Source organism: Vicugna pacos, chromosome 13, assembly GCF_048564905.1.
Source record: "Vicugna pacos chromosome 13, VicPac4, whole genome shotgun sequence".
Taxonomy (NCBI): Eukaryota; Metazoa; Chordata; class Mammalia; order Artiodactyla; family Camelidae; genus Vicugna; species Vicugna pacos.
This window is the reverse complement of record NC_132999.1, coordinates 860689-876777: the sequence shown is the minus strand read 5'-3', so window position 1 is coordinate 876777 and position 16089 is coordinate 860689. Positions and strand designations below refer to the sequence as shown.

At 39.1% G+C, this 16089-nt stretch overlaps 1 protein-coding gene across 4 annotated transcripts in view; it reads left to right on the top strand.

The window, feature by feature from the left end:
• Positions 1-9369: 9369 nt before the first annotated feature.
• Positions 9370-16089, top strand: part of LOC140700562 (pleckstrin homology domain-containing family H member 2-like) — a 178016-nt gene continuing 171296 nt past the window's right edge. For all 4 annotated transcript variants that reach the window (XM_072973973.1, XM_072973974.1, XM_072973972.1 and 1 more), the window contains exon 1: positions 9370-9448. The gene's annotated coding sequence lies outside the window, so the exon portion shown is untranslated. The remainder of the gene's footprint in view (positions 9449-16089) is intronic.

Here is a 16089-nt window from a genome sequence, read left to right as displayed (position 1 = left end):
TATCAAATTTGAGGAGACAAAAATAAATAAGTTGTGTGTGTATGTGTGTAATACCATTTCAATGTATTTGCAAATGTTAATGTACTGTCAGTTTAAGCAAGAAGGTAACTTAAAATTGTTTAGTGGCCAATTTTTCTGTTTCTTTTTTAGAAGCTGTCTCGGCATCCAAAGATTATTAATTAACTTAGTCATTTGTCTAAGGTTTTAAAGTTAAAGCTCTGGCAAATATAATTTAGCTAACACATTAAACCCTTATGATTTGTAGCATTGTAAGAACTTCATTAAATTTAATTCTTTGAACAGACATTCATTATCATTCTGTTTAGTTGAATACAATTTCATATGTATAGTTTTTACTTAAAGCAAGTTACAGAAACAGTGATAATTTATTTAATTTATAAAACCAATGTAGGAAATTTAAGATGTTTGAATCACAAGAAATTTAACCCTGGTCCTAAATGAACCAAACTATTGTGCTGACTTTATTTTTATAGGGTGAACAAATTTTTTCTTAATGTTTTTCCATTTAATTTAATTTATTTATTTTATTTGGGGAGGGGGAAGGCAATTAGGTTTGTTTATTTGTTTGTTTGTTTTTACATTTTATTTTATTGAATTATAGTCAGTCTACAATGTTGTGTCAATTTCCAGTGTAAACACAATTTTTCAGTTATACATGAACATACATATATTCATTGTCACATGCTTTTTCACCATGAGCTACCACAAGATCTTGTATATATTTCCCTGTGCTATACAGTATAATCTTGTATATCTATTCTATATATACCTGTCAGTATCTACAAAATTTGAACTATTCATTTATTTTTAATGGAGGTATTGAGAATTGAACCCAGGACCTCATGCATACTAAGCATGCAGTCTTCCACTGAGCTATACCCTACTCTTGATGAACTAATTTTAAAGACTCTCAATCGCAGCAAAAATTCTTCTTTTATCTTAAAGGCTTTTCTTCCTATTTCATAGCTGTTATGCAGGCTAATGTGTAAATATACTTTTTAGTGTCAACAGAAAGAAACACAGTTTAATAATTTTTTTCCTTCTTTGAGATATTTTTGACTGGTAATCTGGACTATACCCCTAGGGTGAGCACATAACAACTAAGGCTTCTTTAAAATTAATTTGTCATTAAAGTCTCCCAAGAGAAAGAAAAAGAGAGGAAGAGAAACAGAAAAAATTGAGGGAGCTGTCTTCAGACAAATATGAAATGATTTTTGTAAAAAGCTAATTATGTTCCCTATGCAAGGAGGGGAAGAAAGTTTAGATGTAGAAAAATAAATTTGATGTAGAGACACACAAAAGGGAGTGATGTGCACATGGTTTTGACATAACTTGAATCCTTGAAAATTTTTATCAAGCCATAAATTAGAACGTCAGATCTCATTAATCTCTAAAGTACAAAAAAACAGAGAGGAATATTTCTTCGGTTAAACAAACTTTTCTCTCTTTTAGGCAAACAAGACAATCTTCTTAAGAAACTTTCTGTTTTTTTTCTTCTGAGGCACTTCTCAAATGAATAACCTCACTCATGTCAAAAGTTCCGCAGATGAGCCACTGCATTCCAAGCTGTCCCTGGTGAAATCGTGCCAGTTAGGAAGTCAAGTGTACAAGTTAGCATATAAAGAAAAAAACATGAAGGCAGCAGGTGTTTAGCCTGGAAGAGGTGCTGTTTTATATTGAGAAAACCCCCTGAGAATGGAATGGTCCATGAGGATGGTGCTTGGCTAACTTTGTGTCTGTGGAGCTTGGCCAAAGGCCAACCGTAGCTAATCCAGGGCTCAGCAGTCTCCTAATTTGCTGCAGATGAAATTAAACACAGCAGTTCTCAGGGAAACAAAGACAAGACTGAGGGAGAAGTCCTTATAAGGTCTGTAAAGGTGATCCGTGGAAAAGTTCATTTTAATTTTCAAGCTGGTCTGTGGAGACTTATGAACTCCTTGGTCCTCGAGGCTTGCTCAGAGACAAACTAAATTTCCTCCCGCTACAAATATGAAATTGTTCTTTTAAAAAGCTAATTTCTCCCTGCAAGGAGAAGGAAGAAAGTTTAGGTCCTCTCCCTGTAGAATTTTCCTTTTACAAACAACACTCAAGATGCTTGTCAAGCAGAAGTGGGTGTTGGCTAAAAAGTAATTTTGCCAAAAAACAATACAAAACTGGTGAGGTTTTAGGAAAAAAATCCCAAGGACACTTATTCCTATGAAAACAAAATAAACCCAGCACTAAAGGGCTTCAGTGAAATATTGGAGCTCCTTTTTAGCATGTGCAGGTAGAGACACAGGGTTCTCAGATGTGCACAGGATTACTGAGAGTTGAGGGTCCTGCCCATGGTGAGGGCTTCTGCTGAGTCTCTGTGGAACATCTACTTCTGTCAACTCCCTCCAGCCAAAGACATGCTTGTAGTTAAACAAGTTGGGTTTATTACTTATTGCAGCTAAGACAAACACACACTGTGGGGAACCATGACGTCTCGGTAAGTGGGTGTAAAAAGAGCTAATTATAGGATATAGACAGTGGGACCCTCATTCACAGCTGGTGGGAATGTTAAATCATGCAGCCGCTTTGCAAAACAGTCTGGCAGTTCCTTAAAAGGTTAAACATAAAGTTAACCATATGACCCAGCAACTCCAATGCCAAGAGTTGCTGCAATTCTTCCAACAGAACTGAATACGTAAGTCCATACTAAGACTCGTACATAAATGTTCATAGCAGCGTTCTTCCTAATAGCCAAAAAGTGGAAATAGCCCAAGTGTCCATCATTAGGTGAATGGATAAACAAAATGTGATATATCCAACACAATGGAATAATATTTAGCTATAAAAGGAATGAATTGCTGATACATTCTACAACATAGATAAATCTTAAAAACATTATGCTAGGTGAAAAAAGCTAGCCACAAAAGACTGTATGGTTCCATTTATTTGAAATACCCAGAATAGGCAAATCTATAGGAGTAAACAATGGATAAGGTGTTCCTGAGGCCTGGTGGCTGGGAGGGGTTGGAAGGTGATGGCTAAACTGTATTGAGTTTCTTTTGGGGTTGATGAAAATGTTCTAGAACTGATCATGGTGATGGTTACACAAATCTGTGACTATACCAGAAATCATTGAATGGTACACTTTAAATAGGTGAATTGTATAGTATGTGAATTGTATCTCAACAAAGCTGTTATTAAAGTCTTCTAAGACATTATTACATTAGGAACATATTGAAACAGTTATGCTGTTTTTAATAATAGTAAAAAATTAGAAATAACCTAATTGTGCAATAATAAGAGAATGGTTAAGTAAATTAGGGTAAAGTCCTATAGTGGAATATTAACCAATCCTTAAAAGTGTTTTCCAATAATACTTAATGACAAAGAAAATGGTCACAATAAAATCTTCAGTGTTAAAGCAAGATAAAAAGTATTCAGCATACTCTTATAAGGAAATCTCATTAAGGGAAAATGTGTCTTATAGGAAAAAAGACTGATGATGAATTGTGAGTAATCTTAGTTTTCTTCTTTGTTCTGTCTTTATATTTTCCAGTGAAAATGAATTTATGTTGCTTTTATAATCAGGAAACAATATAAAACAATTGGCTATAGGGAACTGTTTTAGAAAAGTTATTCTATTGATTTGCATATATAACTGGATAACATAGCACTAAAGTTCAAAGTCCAGGGCCACCATATGAATTTGATTAAGTAAAGGAAAGACTTATTGAAAGCAAGGATGCAAGTAATTACTTTGATTCAATTGTTAGTTCAAAACACTGTTGCCAAGTCTTCTCACATTATTTCAACTGGGCTCAGTGCAAACCCACTTCTTGAGTTCAACAAGACATTGACACTCTTCTGTTTCTACATACAGCCCTCTCTCATTTTTCCATTTCCCTTTTTCCATCTGTCCACTCCTCACCTCTACTCTTAGGATTTTCTGGCTGTGTATCTGCAATCCTTCAAATAAATGCTCCATGCAAGCTTGTACTTTTGTTCCATGGCAATTAAATACCTCTTCATTCACCCTGTCAGGTTTTCTGAAACATCCGTATATATTCCACAGGCAATGGTAGAAGAAGAAATCTGATTGATACAGGCTCTTCGGATTGTGATGTATTAAGTCATGCTCTTGAACACCTCAGTGTCAGCTATTAGAATCAGACCGTCAACTGACGCCAAACCTCTTTCCTTCCAGCTGGGCAGGATGACTCAGTCTCCCTCATGGACACCACCCTCATTCATTCATTCATTCACCTACGGGTTAGTGCTTCTTGTCTTGGCTCTGGCAGTTTGCCTCACCTCCACCCCAGCAATATAGCAACCAGCTCCAACAATCTTTCCCCAGCTCATGCTGCACCTTTTCACTGAGTATTCTCTGCTTGTTATTCTGGTGACCTCTGCCTTCTCCAAAGTCTTTTGAAGGTTCCTTTTCATTTTACAGTTATCACACAGCACATAATAATGTCCTTATAATGTGTCTTTTCTCCAGTTGTCAGTGTCAGGGGATGTTGTGATCAGTTTTGCAGTGTTTTTTGTTCCCTTACTTATGGTTTAAGCTTTCTCTTTATGCAATGTAAAAAGAGGGGAGAAAGTTTTAGTTATTAGCTGTAATGAGCATCTGTACTAGAATGGCGGCCTCTGCCTGGTAGGTACTGACCCAAAACACAATAAATCCTCTGTTCACATTTTGACACTTTTTGATACTCTTTGGGTCACTGTTTTCCTATGTGTCTCTCATGTGGTGTCTTTTTTTTTTCCTTTACTTCATGAGTCCTGACCAAGTTATTGCTGACTACCCTTCAATCTGCTCGTCCTTTCACCTGCCTTAAAATAAGTTATCCACAAAGCTCTGCCCCAGCACTTTTCATTTTCCTCTGTATACAATTGCTTTCCCCATGGCCTTATCAGTGCCCATTAAACTCTCACCACCATCGGTCTTGACCTTGGCCTTGACCTGGCCCCACCTGTGAGCTGCTGCCCACAGCAATCTGTGTTAGAGGGGGCCCAGCTCCCGTGGTGAAGTGGGGTTAAAGAGCACCCTGCCTTCATTCAGACCCAAAGGACTGAACAAGCCATTACACTGTGGGCGCTGGGGACACACTAAACAGGCCATCTTCCTGTCCACCCCCTCTACGAGGGCCAGGTTGTTTGTCTGTCTCCCTGGTTCTAGGGACACTTTGGTGCCCAGAGTTTGCTGGTCTCTTGAGTTGCAGGTAAACAGCTTGGGGTGCCTGGGCCTATACCCCAGGTTGTACCCTAGTCAGCTATTAAGAGCTTGCTCTACAAGCTCTATTTTCCCCCCAGTCTTTTTCTCCTTGACTTTGATATATTTCCTCAGGTGCTGGGACTTCTACTTTTTGAACTAGGGTTTCCAATATCTCTGCTCCAGAAGCCGTATGCTCATTCTAGTGGGGTCAGTGTCTCCTCTCCCCTTGTTTCTTTTGTGATTTTATGTGCAGTTGGATTAAAGAGCCAGACTCTTTTCCCTAGTATTTACCCAGCTCCCTTAACCCTGCCTCCTTCAAACTCTCTGCTCTTGCTCCCAGTATGCCAAGCAGCTATGTGGTCAGCAATCATTCTGCAATTTACAAAAATCTCCTCTCCATGCAGATTATCTTGAAATGTATGCCCAAACCCAGGCCTTTGTTCTCCACTCAGCCTGACTTATTTTCTTCTGGCTCTCTCTTCCCAGATATTTCAGTGGCACCTCAAGTTGCCCTCAGCTGATCCAAGACAGATCTCATTCTTCTTCCGCTTAACTAATTCCTTCTGCTCTTTGCTTCTCTACTTTGGTTAGTGGGACCATCATTTCCCAGTCACTCAAAGCCTCCAAGACCCTCATGTCCCACTGTTCTAATCAATTGTCAGACCTGGTAGATTCAGTTTTTTGAAAGAAGTTGAGATGCTGTTATAGAGATGACTGTGAAGCCAGAATTCCCAGTCCCAAGCTTAATGTGTGCAACCTTAGGACAGTGATTTAAATTGTGCTCCTCCACTGCCTTATCTGTCAGATGGGAATAATCGTACCTATATCACAAGGTTGTCATGAGATCATATATACTAAAGCACTTGGAAGTGTCCTATGCATTGTAAGCACCACATACTTGTTTACTATTTTTATCTATTCCACCCAGAACCTTTTAATTCCCACCAGAGGCTCCATTTCATTCTTGCCATGAGCCCCCTGGTTCAGATCTCCATTGAACTACTCCCTTAGCCTCCTCATTGCTCTTCTCTCCAGCTGTTTCCTCCCGCACACTAGACAGAGCTTCCTAAAGCACAGCTATGTTCATCCATTGCTTCTTTGAATCACCTCCACTCCCCAGTTGCCACCACTTCTCACCAGGATAACTGACATACATTGAATCCACTCTTGCTCTTTTCTAATCCACTCTGCAACTTGCCACATCTGATCTTATCACATCCCTGTTGAAAAACTTGAGGGGATTCTCAGTGCACTTAGAATAATGTTGCTGTAGTCTTGCTACTCAAAGCATAGCCCTGGAGCTTACTAGAAATGCAGAATCTTGGTCCACATCCCAGGCTTATCAAGTCTGAATTTGCATTTTAATAAGATCCCCATTGAAGTCTGAGAAGCCCTGTTCTTCAAGGCCCCACATGGTCTGGCCCTCCCTCTGCAGCCTCCTCCTGCTCTACTCTTCCCCTTGCTCCCTGGGTCTCATTGTGCCCCTGCCTCACTGGCCTTCTTTCAGCTCCTCCTCACCGTTGGGTCTGGCACCTGTGGTTCCCATGCCTTGGGATGCTCCTCCCATTACTTCTTTGCTCTTGCCTGGCTTCAGACCTCAGTTCAACTGTCATTTTCTCAAAGAAGGACTTCCTGATTCCCAGATCCTCTTCTTATTCAGTTGCATAGCACCTTGTGCTGCTATTCCTTCAGAACTTCTAATGCAATTTGTAATTATGTATTTATTTATGTGAATATCTAATGAATATGCATCACTCCTCCTAGACCACAATTCCATGAAGACAGAAACTGAGTCTGTTTGCTCCTGGTGACCTGGAACATTACAAGTACTTAAGAAAATATACCCCTTGCCATCTTCATTCATTTAATAAATACTTACTGTGTACCTGCTACCTGCCAGGCACTGTGCTAGATGCTGGATATATATTCCAGAGGAAAACCAATTTCTACTCATTCAGCACTTACAGTCTAGCAGGGGGAAACAGAAAATCATATAATTACAAATATACATAATGTTACAACTAAGGCAAATACAATGAAACAAAGGTACATAGTATCATGAACATTCACCAGGGCTGGTCAGAGATATTTTCCAACTGCTGCTACTTAACATAAAAACAAAATTCAGCATGTATTTTTTAACAAACAGCTCTATTGAGATATAATTCACATAACATACAATTCACCCATTTAAACTGTACCCAGCAATGGTCTCTAGTATATTCACAGAGTTACACAATCATCACCACAAATTAGAATGTTTTCATTACCCCCAAAGAACCCCTCTCTCTTTAGCCATCACTCCCATCCTCCCCAGCCCCTTATAACCACTAATTTACTTTCTGTCTCTCTAAATTTGCCTATTTTGCACATTTCATATAAATGGGATCATACAAAACGTGGTCTTTTGTGACTGACTCCTTTCACTTGGCATAATGTTTTCAAGGTTTATCCATGTTGCAGCATTTATCAGTACTGCTTTTCTTTTTATTGCTAAATAATATTCCATTGTTCCATGTATTTTTCTTAGCACAACCAGGAACCAGATGCCATTCCACTGTATTCTTCACGGCCAAACAAATTCAGTTTGTCATGTTTTTAGAAGAAGGTGACAGTAAGTAAATGTTGGCTGAGCCTTATGAGAGTGGCAGCCGTGTTTAGAAAGCTTCTTTTCATGAGTGACTTTATTCACTCAGCTCTCTTAGCTTATTTAGAATGACTAAATGTATTCTGACTCACAAACGGAAGTGATTCTATTTTGGCATTCTTTCTTTCTCCTGAACTTAGCTCTTTGGTCTCTACTGACTTGCTGTGTTAAATTTTGCAAGTTACTTAAACTTTGTTTATTTAACTCCTGCGTGCTCTGTAAAATAAGCCCAGTCCAGCCTGAGTGTTTGCCAAAGTTGTTTGGAGATGATTTTTCATATGATATGCATCATCAGCTCCCACAAAAGGCAAAAGGAATTTGATGTGTGGGGGTAGGCTGGGATCCAGTCCAAAATTAGTGCTCATCTGGAAGAAATATGGAAGCCTGATACTCACTTGCTGGCTTTTTAGTCGTACTCGTTTATTGCCTTCCCTAAATCTTTATCTCCTTTGTGCTTTTTCTATATAAGGTGAGATAAACTGAAGGGGAAAAAAAAGATTGTAGTGAAAAAAGCCTTATTGCAGTTTCTATTGGCCACTTGTGAACCGAAGGGTGTAATGTGTCTGACCTAGATTTGTGACCTGGGGAAGGATTACCCATAACATTCAGAATTCTCTGTCTCTTTTTTAACCCTGAGATTGGCCTCTCCAGACCCCATCTTGGGATATAAAATCCAATTACATTAAAATTATCACTCACTTACTTATGCAATGCTCTGAGCTAGATGCTGAGAAGGATACAAAAAGAAAGAAAACAAATCTCTGGTTTCAAAGAGCTCACAGTCTAATGGAGAGATAAGGAATGGTACACGAGGCAGAAAGCTAAGTGCCAAGCGGAGTAAAAAGCTAAATGCTCAGGGAGCAGAAACAAGAGAAGAGATTACTGCTAGGTGGGGTGACAAGCATGGTTACCTGGAGAAGATTATTTGCCCTGTATCTTAGAGGATAGTAAGAACTTTTAAAGGTGGCCGTTGGAAATAGTAGGTAAACATTCTAAATGGACTTTCCTAGGATGGAGAAGTGCACAGCAATAGTCTCAGGTGTGTGAAAGGCAGCTGCAAAAAATAAACCTGACAAAAGTAGGATGAAGGCCTGGAATACTAGACTAATGAGTCTGTTCTTGATAACTTAAGCAAAAGGAAGCAAATGAGGGTCTCTGTTAGGGTGCACATCAAAACTGCAATTAAGGACAGTTAACCTGGGAAGAAGGTGAAGGATAGATTGGTAAGAGGAAACACTTCAGGCTGAGACCAAACAGGAGGGTGCCGAGTCGAAGCAAAGGGAATGTAAAGGAGGTGACCGCTACAACAAGCTCTAAGTGTGGTAAAGCCCAGGGGTACAAGCTCCTGGACAGTACTCAGTCCTTGGGGAGGGACTGGGAGGGGTCAAAGTCATAGCCACACCCCCGGTGACGTCAGGATGTCGACTGAGGCCTCTGATTGCCTACTCCGGCCGCCAGTCCCAGGACGAGGCGGTGCCCTGCCCCCCGCCAGCTCCAGGCTTGGTGTGAGGCGGGCGCCGGCTGAGAGCCCCAGGAGCCCCGCCCCAGGCGCTGCCGGGACTTGGGCGCTGCCACCGGGGGCCGGCGCAGAGGTAGGCAGATGGGACAGGCCGGGAGCCGAGGGGCGACCCTAGCACCTCCGCTGCCCAGGGTCCCCGCCCCCTCGAAAGCGTGCAGTTGCGGGTGGGCTAGCTGCGCTGAGGATGGGGCGGCGGGCCGATCCCGCGGGCCGGACACGGGGGATGGAGCGGTCCGGCAAGGGACTCGCCTCTGCGCCTCCCGCCGCAGCCCAGGCGCTCGACGTCGCTCGCTTTGCTGCCCCCAGGGCTGGGGTCTCGTCTGGGGGCAGTGGCCCGCGGCTCCTCACCCTCTGGTCTCCTGTGACATTTTGTTTGAAAACGCGGGGCCCGGGTTTGTGTTGCAGCGCGGGCGTTCACGGGGAGCCCCGGGCTGCCCCGCGCCCTCGTGCCGAGTGGCCCACAAAGTTAGGGGTGCTGCCGCTCGGCCTCCGCTCCTTGAGAGCCCCTTCTTGTGTTCTCGGGGGCGAAAGTTCTCAAACTTTAAAGAACCACATTCTACACCTTGAGTTGCTGGAATGTCAAAGTGCCCTTAGGTGACCTGCCGTGAAAGCGCGCTGTTCCTGAAGTTATTAGACCACTTTTTAAAAGATGGAACACTTGAGCCATAGATTTTGATGTGCGAAACGCAGTGGAAAGAGAAGTTGAGCCACTTAAAGCTGAAAAAGCCGTAGTGCTGTGCTACCTGCAGGTCACTGCTTTTTTTGTGAAAATGCCAGTTGCAAGCCTCGACCACACAGCGGTGTGTGACCCCGAGGAGCTGTGGAGTGAGGAGCACGGTTCTTAGCAGTGCCACCGACGGGCAGGCTTTGCCCAAGTGGTGTTGGGTGACGGTCGGGAGGTTCCTTAAACAAGGCAAGCCTCAGTGTGGTCAAGAAAGACATCTTTAATGCTTTAGAAACACACACACACACACACACACACTCACACACACACACACACACACACACACGCACACACGTTACCTGGCCAAGCAAAGCTGTCCCTTAAGAGAAGAGACTTAAAGAATATGAGTGGCTGCCCTGTGCTTCACTAGGGTAAGCCAAAGTAGATGAATTCTTTCTTTTCTTTTTCTTTCCCTTTAGGGATTTGGAAGAGAAACAGGAAGTTAAAGATTCAGAAAAAAAGAGCATTCACTCCACAATTGTAAACAGTTTATTTTGTGCCAGTGACTGTTTCCAAGAGTCATTGGGGGTATTTGGAAACCCAAGACTTTTTCCTGTCTGCTGCAGTGAAGATAGATTACTTTCAAATTCAAAATTTAGAAGTGATATTTATTTAGCACGTGGTTGTAGCTCCCAAAGTTATACCGTTAGGCTTTATAAAATTAGTGGTAGTGGAAAAAGATGTGGATATTTGTTCAAAATTAGAATCTTTACTCAAGATGGTGAATTAATACAGCAGTTACTTTATACTAACTGAAATTGCGGAATGAAATGAGGAAATCAGGTGTCTAGACCTCAGAATAGACTATTAGCCAATGAATCTTGTTCTGAAATTTTAAAAATAGGGAATGCAGATATTAAATGCCAATAATATTCTTAAGGTTTTGCTACTTCACTGTAAAATATGTAATTAGTGTAACTAAAAAGTAAATAGGTATGTTTAACAGAATTTATCTGATGTGTTGTTTTCATAGCAGAGTATTCTTGGTAAGATATATGCCTGATACTTGTCATACTTTGGGTTAACAGTTAACTCCAAATTATTTGAGTTAATGGTGGAATTCTTGGCAGGGATAACCGCAAACAATGGGTTATTATTTATATATTCACTTAAACTATTACTTTTTCTTTACTCATTTGTAGATACATGCTCTTTTTTTATTGAGGTATGATGCACAAACCATAAAATCTACCCTTTGAAAGTGTGCAGTACAGTTGTTTTTGTTATATTCACAAGGTTGTGCAACCAACAGCCCCATCTAATTCTAGAATATTTTCATCACTCCAAAAAGAAACCCCAAACCCATTAGTAGCTGATCACCATTGCTCTCTGTTCACAGCCCTTGGCAACCACTAAGCTACTTTCTGTCTCTTGGAATTTGCCTATTTCATATAAATGGAATCATGCAATATGTGACTGTTTGTGTCTAGCTTCTTTTACTTGGCACAAAGGGTAATATTTTCAAAGTTTGTCCATTGTTGTAACATGTATTATTGCTTTATTCCTTTTTTGTGGCTGAATAAGATTCCATTGTATAGATATACCACTTTTGTTTATCCATTCATCTGATGATAGATACTTGATTTGTTTCTACTTTTTGGCTGCTTGAATAATGTTGCTATTAACTTTTGTATACAAGTTTTGGTGTGGACTAATGCATTCAATTCTCTTGGGTATATACTTGGCATTGGAGTTGCTGGGACTTATGGTAGCTTTATGTTAAAACTTTTGAGGAACTGTTAAACTATTTTCCAAAGCAGCTGTAGCATTTTTATGTTCTCAACAGCAGTATATGAGAGTTCCAATTTCTCTACATCCTCACCAACACTTGTTGTTACATGTCTTTTTTATTATAACCATCCTATTTGGTGTACAGTGGTTTGTCATTGTGAATTTGATTTGCATTTTCCCTTATAGCTAATGATGTTGAGCACCTTTTCATGTGCTTATTGTCCATTTGTATGTGTTCTTTAGAGAAATATCTATTTAGATCCTTCACCTACATTATAATTAGATTTTTTTTATCATTGAGTTGTAAGAATCCTCTATGTATTCTGGATTTAAGTCCATTATCAGATAATATGATTGACGGATATTTCTCCCCATTCTGTGGATTGTCATTTCACTTTCTATATGGTGTCCTTTGAAGCACGAAATTATTTAATTTTAAGTTCAATTTATTTTTTATTTGGTTATGTATGCTTTAGTTGTCATAGCTAAGAAACTGTCGAGTATTCAAAGTCACAAAGACATATGCCCTTTTTTTTTTTACTAAGAGTTTAGAGCTTAGACTCTTACATCTAGGTTTTTGACCCAATTGGGGTTAATTTTTGACCCAATTGGGGTATGATGTGGTGGGTCCAAATTCATTCTTTTACATGTGGCTATCCAGTTGTCAAGCATCATTTACTGAAAAAACTATTCACTCCCCATTGAATGAATAGTCTTGACACCCTGAAAAATCAGTTCACTCTAAATGTGAGACTTTATTTCTGTATTTTTAAAAAATGGATTTAATTCCTCCCCGCACCCCACTCTGCCTCCACACACACACACAAAGAAGATATATTGAAATCCTAACCCCTGGTATCTCAGAATGTGATCTTATTTGGAAGTAGGGTTATTACAGATATAATTTTTTTCATTTTTTATTGATTCATAATCATTTTACAGTGTTGTGTCAAATTCCAGTGTTCAGCACAATTTTTCAGTCATTCATGGACATATACACACTCATTGTCACATTTTTTTCTCTGTGATTTATCATAACATTTTGTGTATATTTCCCTGTGCTATACAGTGTAATCTTGTTTATCTATTCTACAATTTTGAAATCCCAGTCTATCCCTTCCCACCCTCCACCCATCTGGCAACCACAAGTCTGTATTCTCTGTCCATGAGTCTATTTCTGTCCTGTATTTATGCTTTGTTTTTGTTTGTTTGTTTGTTTTTGTTTTTTAGATTCCACATATGAGCGATCTCATATGGTATTTTTCTTTCTCTTTCTGGCTTACTTCACTTAGAATGACATTCTCTAGGAGCATCCATGTTGCTGCAAATGGCGTTATGTTGTCGGTTTTTATGGCTGAGTAGTATTCCATTGTATAAATATAACACATCTTCTTTATCCAGTCACCTGTTGATGGACATTTAGGTTGTTTCCATGTTTTGGCTATTGTAAATAGTGCTGCTATGAACATTGGGGTGCAGGTGTCATCCTGAAGTAGATTTCCTTCTGGATACAAGCCCAGGAGTGGGATTCCTGGGTCATATGGTAAGTCTATTCCTAGTCTTTTGAGGAATCTCCACACTGTTTTCCATAGTGGCTGCACCAAACTGCATTCCCACCAGCAGTGTAGGAGGGTTCCCCTTTCTCCACAGCCTCTCCAGCATTTGTCATTTTTGGATTTTTGAATGACGGCCATTCTGACTGGTGTGAGGTGATACCTCATTGTAGTTTTGATTTGCATTTCTCTGATAATTAGTGATATTGAACATTTTTTCATGTGCTTTTTGATCATTTGTATGTCTTCCTTGGAGAATTGCTTGTTTAGGTCTTCTGCCCATTTTTGGATTGGGTTGTTTATTTTTTTCTTATTGAGTTGTATGAGCTGCTTATATATTTTGGAGATCAAGCCTTTGTCGGTTTCACTTGCAAAAATTTTCTCCCATTCCGTAGGTTTTCTTCTTGTTTTATTTCTGGTTTCCTTTGCTCTGCAGAAGCTTGTAAGTTTCATTAGGTCCCATTTGTTTATTCTTGCTTTTATTTCTTCTAGGAGAAAATTTTTGAAATGTATGTGAGATAATGTTTTGCCTATGTTTTCCTCTAGGAGGTTTATTGTGTCTTGTCTTATGTTTAAGTCTTTAATCCATTTTGAGTTGATTTTTGTATATGGTGTAAGGGTGTGTTCTAGCTTCATTGTTTTACATGCTGCTGTCCAGTTTTCCCAACACCATATGCTGAAGAGACTGTCTTTATTCCATTGTATATTCTTGCCTCCTTTGTCAAAGATGAGTTGACCAAAAGTTTGTGGGTTCATTTCTGGGCTCTCTGTTCTGTTCCATTGGTCTATATGTCTGTTTTGGTACCAATACCTGTCTTGATGACTGTAGCTCTATAGTATTGTCTGAAGTCTGGGAGAGTTATTCCTCCAGCCTCTTTCTTTCTCTTCAGTAATGCTTTAGCAATTCTAGGTCTTTGATGGTTCCATATAAATTTTATTATGATTTGTTCTAGTTCTGTGAAATATGTCCTGGGTAATTGGATAGGGATTGCATTAAATCTGTAGATTGCCTTGGGCAGTGTGACCATTTTAACAATATTGATTCTTCCAATCCAAGAGCATGAAATATCTTTCCATTTTTTAAAGTCTTCTTTAATTTCCTTCATCAATGGTTTATAGTTTTCTGTGTATAATTCTTTCGCCTCCTTGGTTAGATTTATTCCCAGATATTTTATTACTTTGGGTGCTATTTTAAAGGGGATTGTTTCTTTACTTTCTATTTCTGTTGATTTATCGTTAGTGTAAAGAAAGGCAACTGATTTTTGAACATTAATTTTGTAACCTGCTACCTTGCTGAATTCTTCGATCAGCTCTAGTAGCTTTTTTGTGGACCTTTTAGGGTTTTCTATATATAGTAACATGTCGTCAGCATATAATGACACTTTTACCTCTTCTTTTCCAATTTGGATCCCTTTTATTTCTTTCTCTTGCCTGATTGCTATGGCTAGGACTTCCAGGACTATATTGAATAGGAGTGGTGATAGTGGGCATCCTTGTCTTGTCCCAGATTTTAGTGGGTATAATTTTTTAATTGAAATATAATTGATGTACAATATTATGTTAGTTTTCAGGTATACTATATATGAAGTGATCACCACTATATGTCTAGCAACCATCTGTCCCCATACGAAGTTAGTACATTGACCATATTTCTTATGCTGTGTATCACATCCCTGTGACTTATTTATTATACAACTAACATGAGGTTTGTACCACCTGATCCCCTTCACCTATTTTGCCCCCACCCTTATTTCTTATTTCCTTATTTCTGTACTTACAATTTTATTCCATTGATCTATGTCTTTTTTTTTTTTTAATGCCAGTACCACACAGTCTTGATTACTGTAGCTTTGTAGTAATTTTTGAAATTGGAATATGTGAGTCCTACAACTTCTTAAGATTGTTTTGGTTATTCTGGGTTCCCTTAAATTGCATATGAATTTTAGGATCAGCTTGTCAATTTCTGAAAAAGATGCAGTTGGAATTTTGACAGGGATTGCACTGAATGTGTATATTCATTTGCCAGTATTTGCCATCCTCACAATAATAAGTCTTCCAATCCATGAATGTGGGATGTTTTCCATTTATTTGAATCTTCTTTAACTTCTCTCATTTTGTAGTTTTCAGAGAACAAATCTTTTGTTAAGTTTACTCCTAAATATTTACTTCTTTCTGATGTTTTCATACATGGAATATATTCTTGATTTCATTACTGAAGTTTTCCTTGCTAATGTACAGGAAAACAAGTGATTTTTGTATATTGATCTGGTTTCCTGAAACTTTGCTGAACTCATATAGTTCTAATAGTTTTTTTATGGATTCCTTAGAATTCTCTATCTATAGGATTATGACATATTAAAATAGAAATTGTTTCAGTTTTTCCTTTCCAGTCCATATGCTTTTTGTTTAATTTCCTTGCCTTCATTAGACCCTCCAGTATGATGTTGAATAGAAGTGGCGAGAGAGGACATCCTTATGTTGTTTCTGATCTTAGGCGAATCAGTCATTTACCATTAAGTGTGATGTTAGCTATGCTCTTTGTCAGGTTGAAGTTCATTTCTATTGCTAGTTTTGAATGTTTTTATCATAAAAGAGTATTGGATTTTGTCGAATTTTTTTTCTGCATCTATTGACCTGATCATATGATTTTTGTCTTTTATTCCTATGGTGATTTTCGTTTGTTAAAAAATATGTTCATGTTATTTT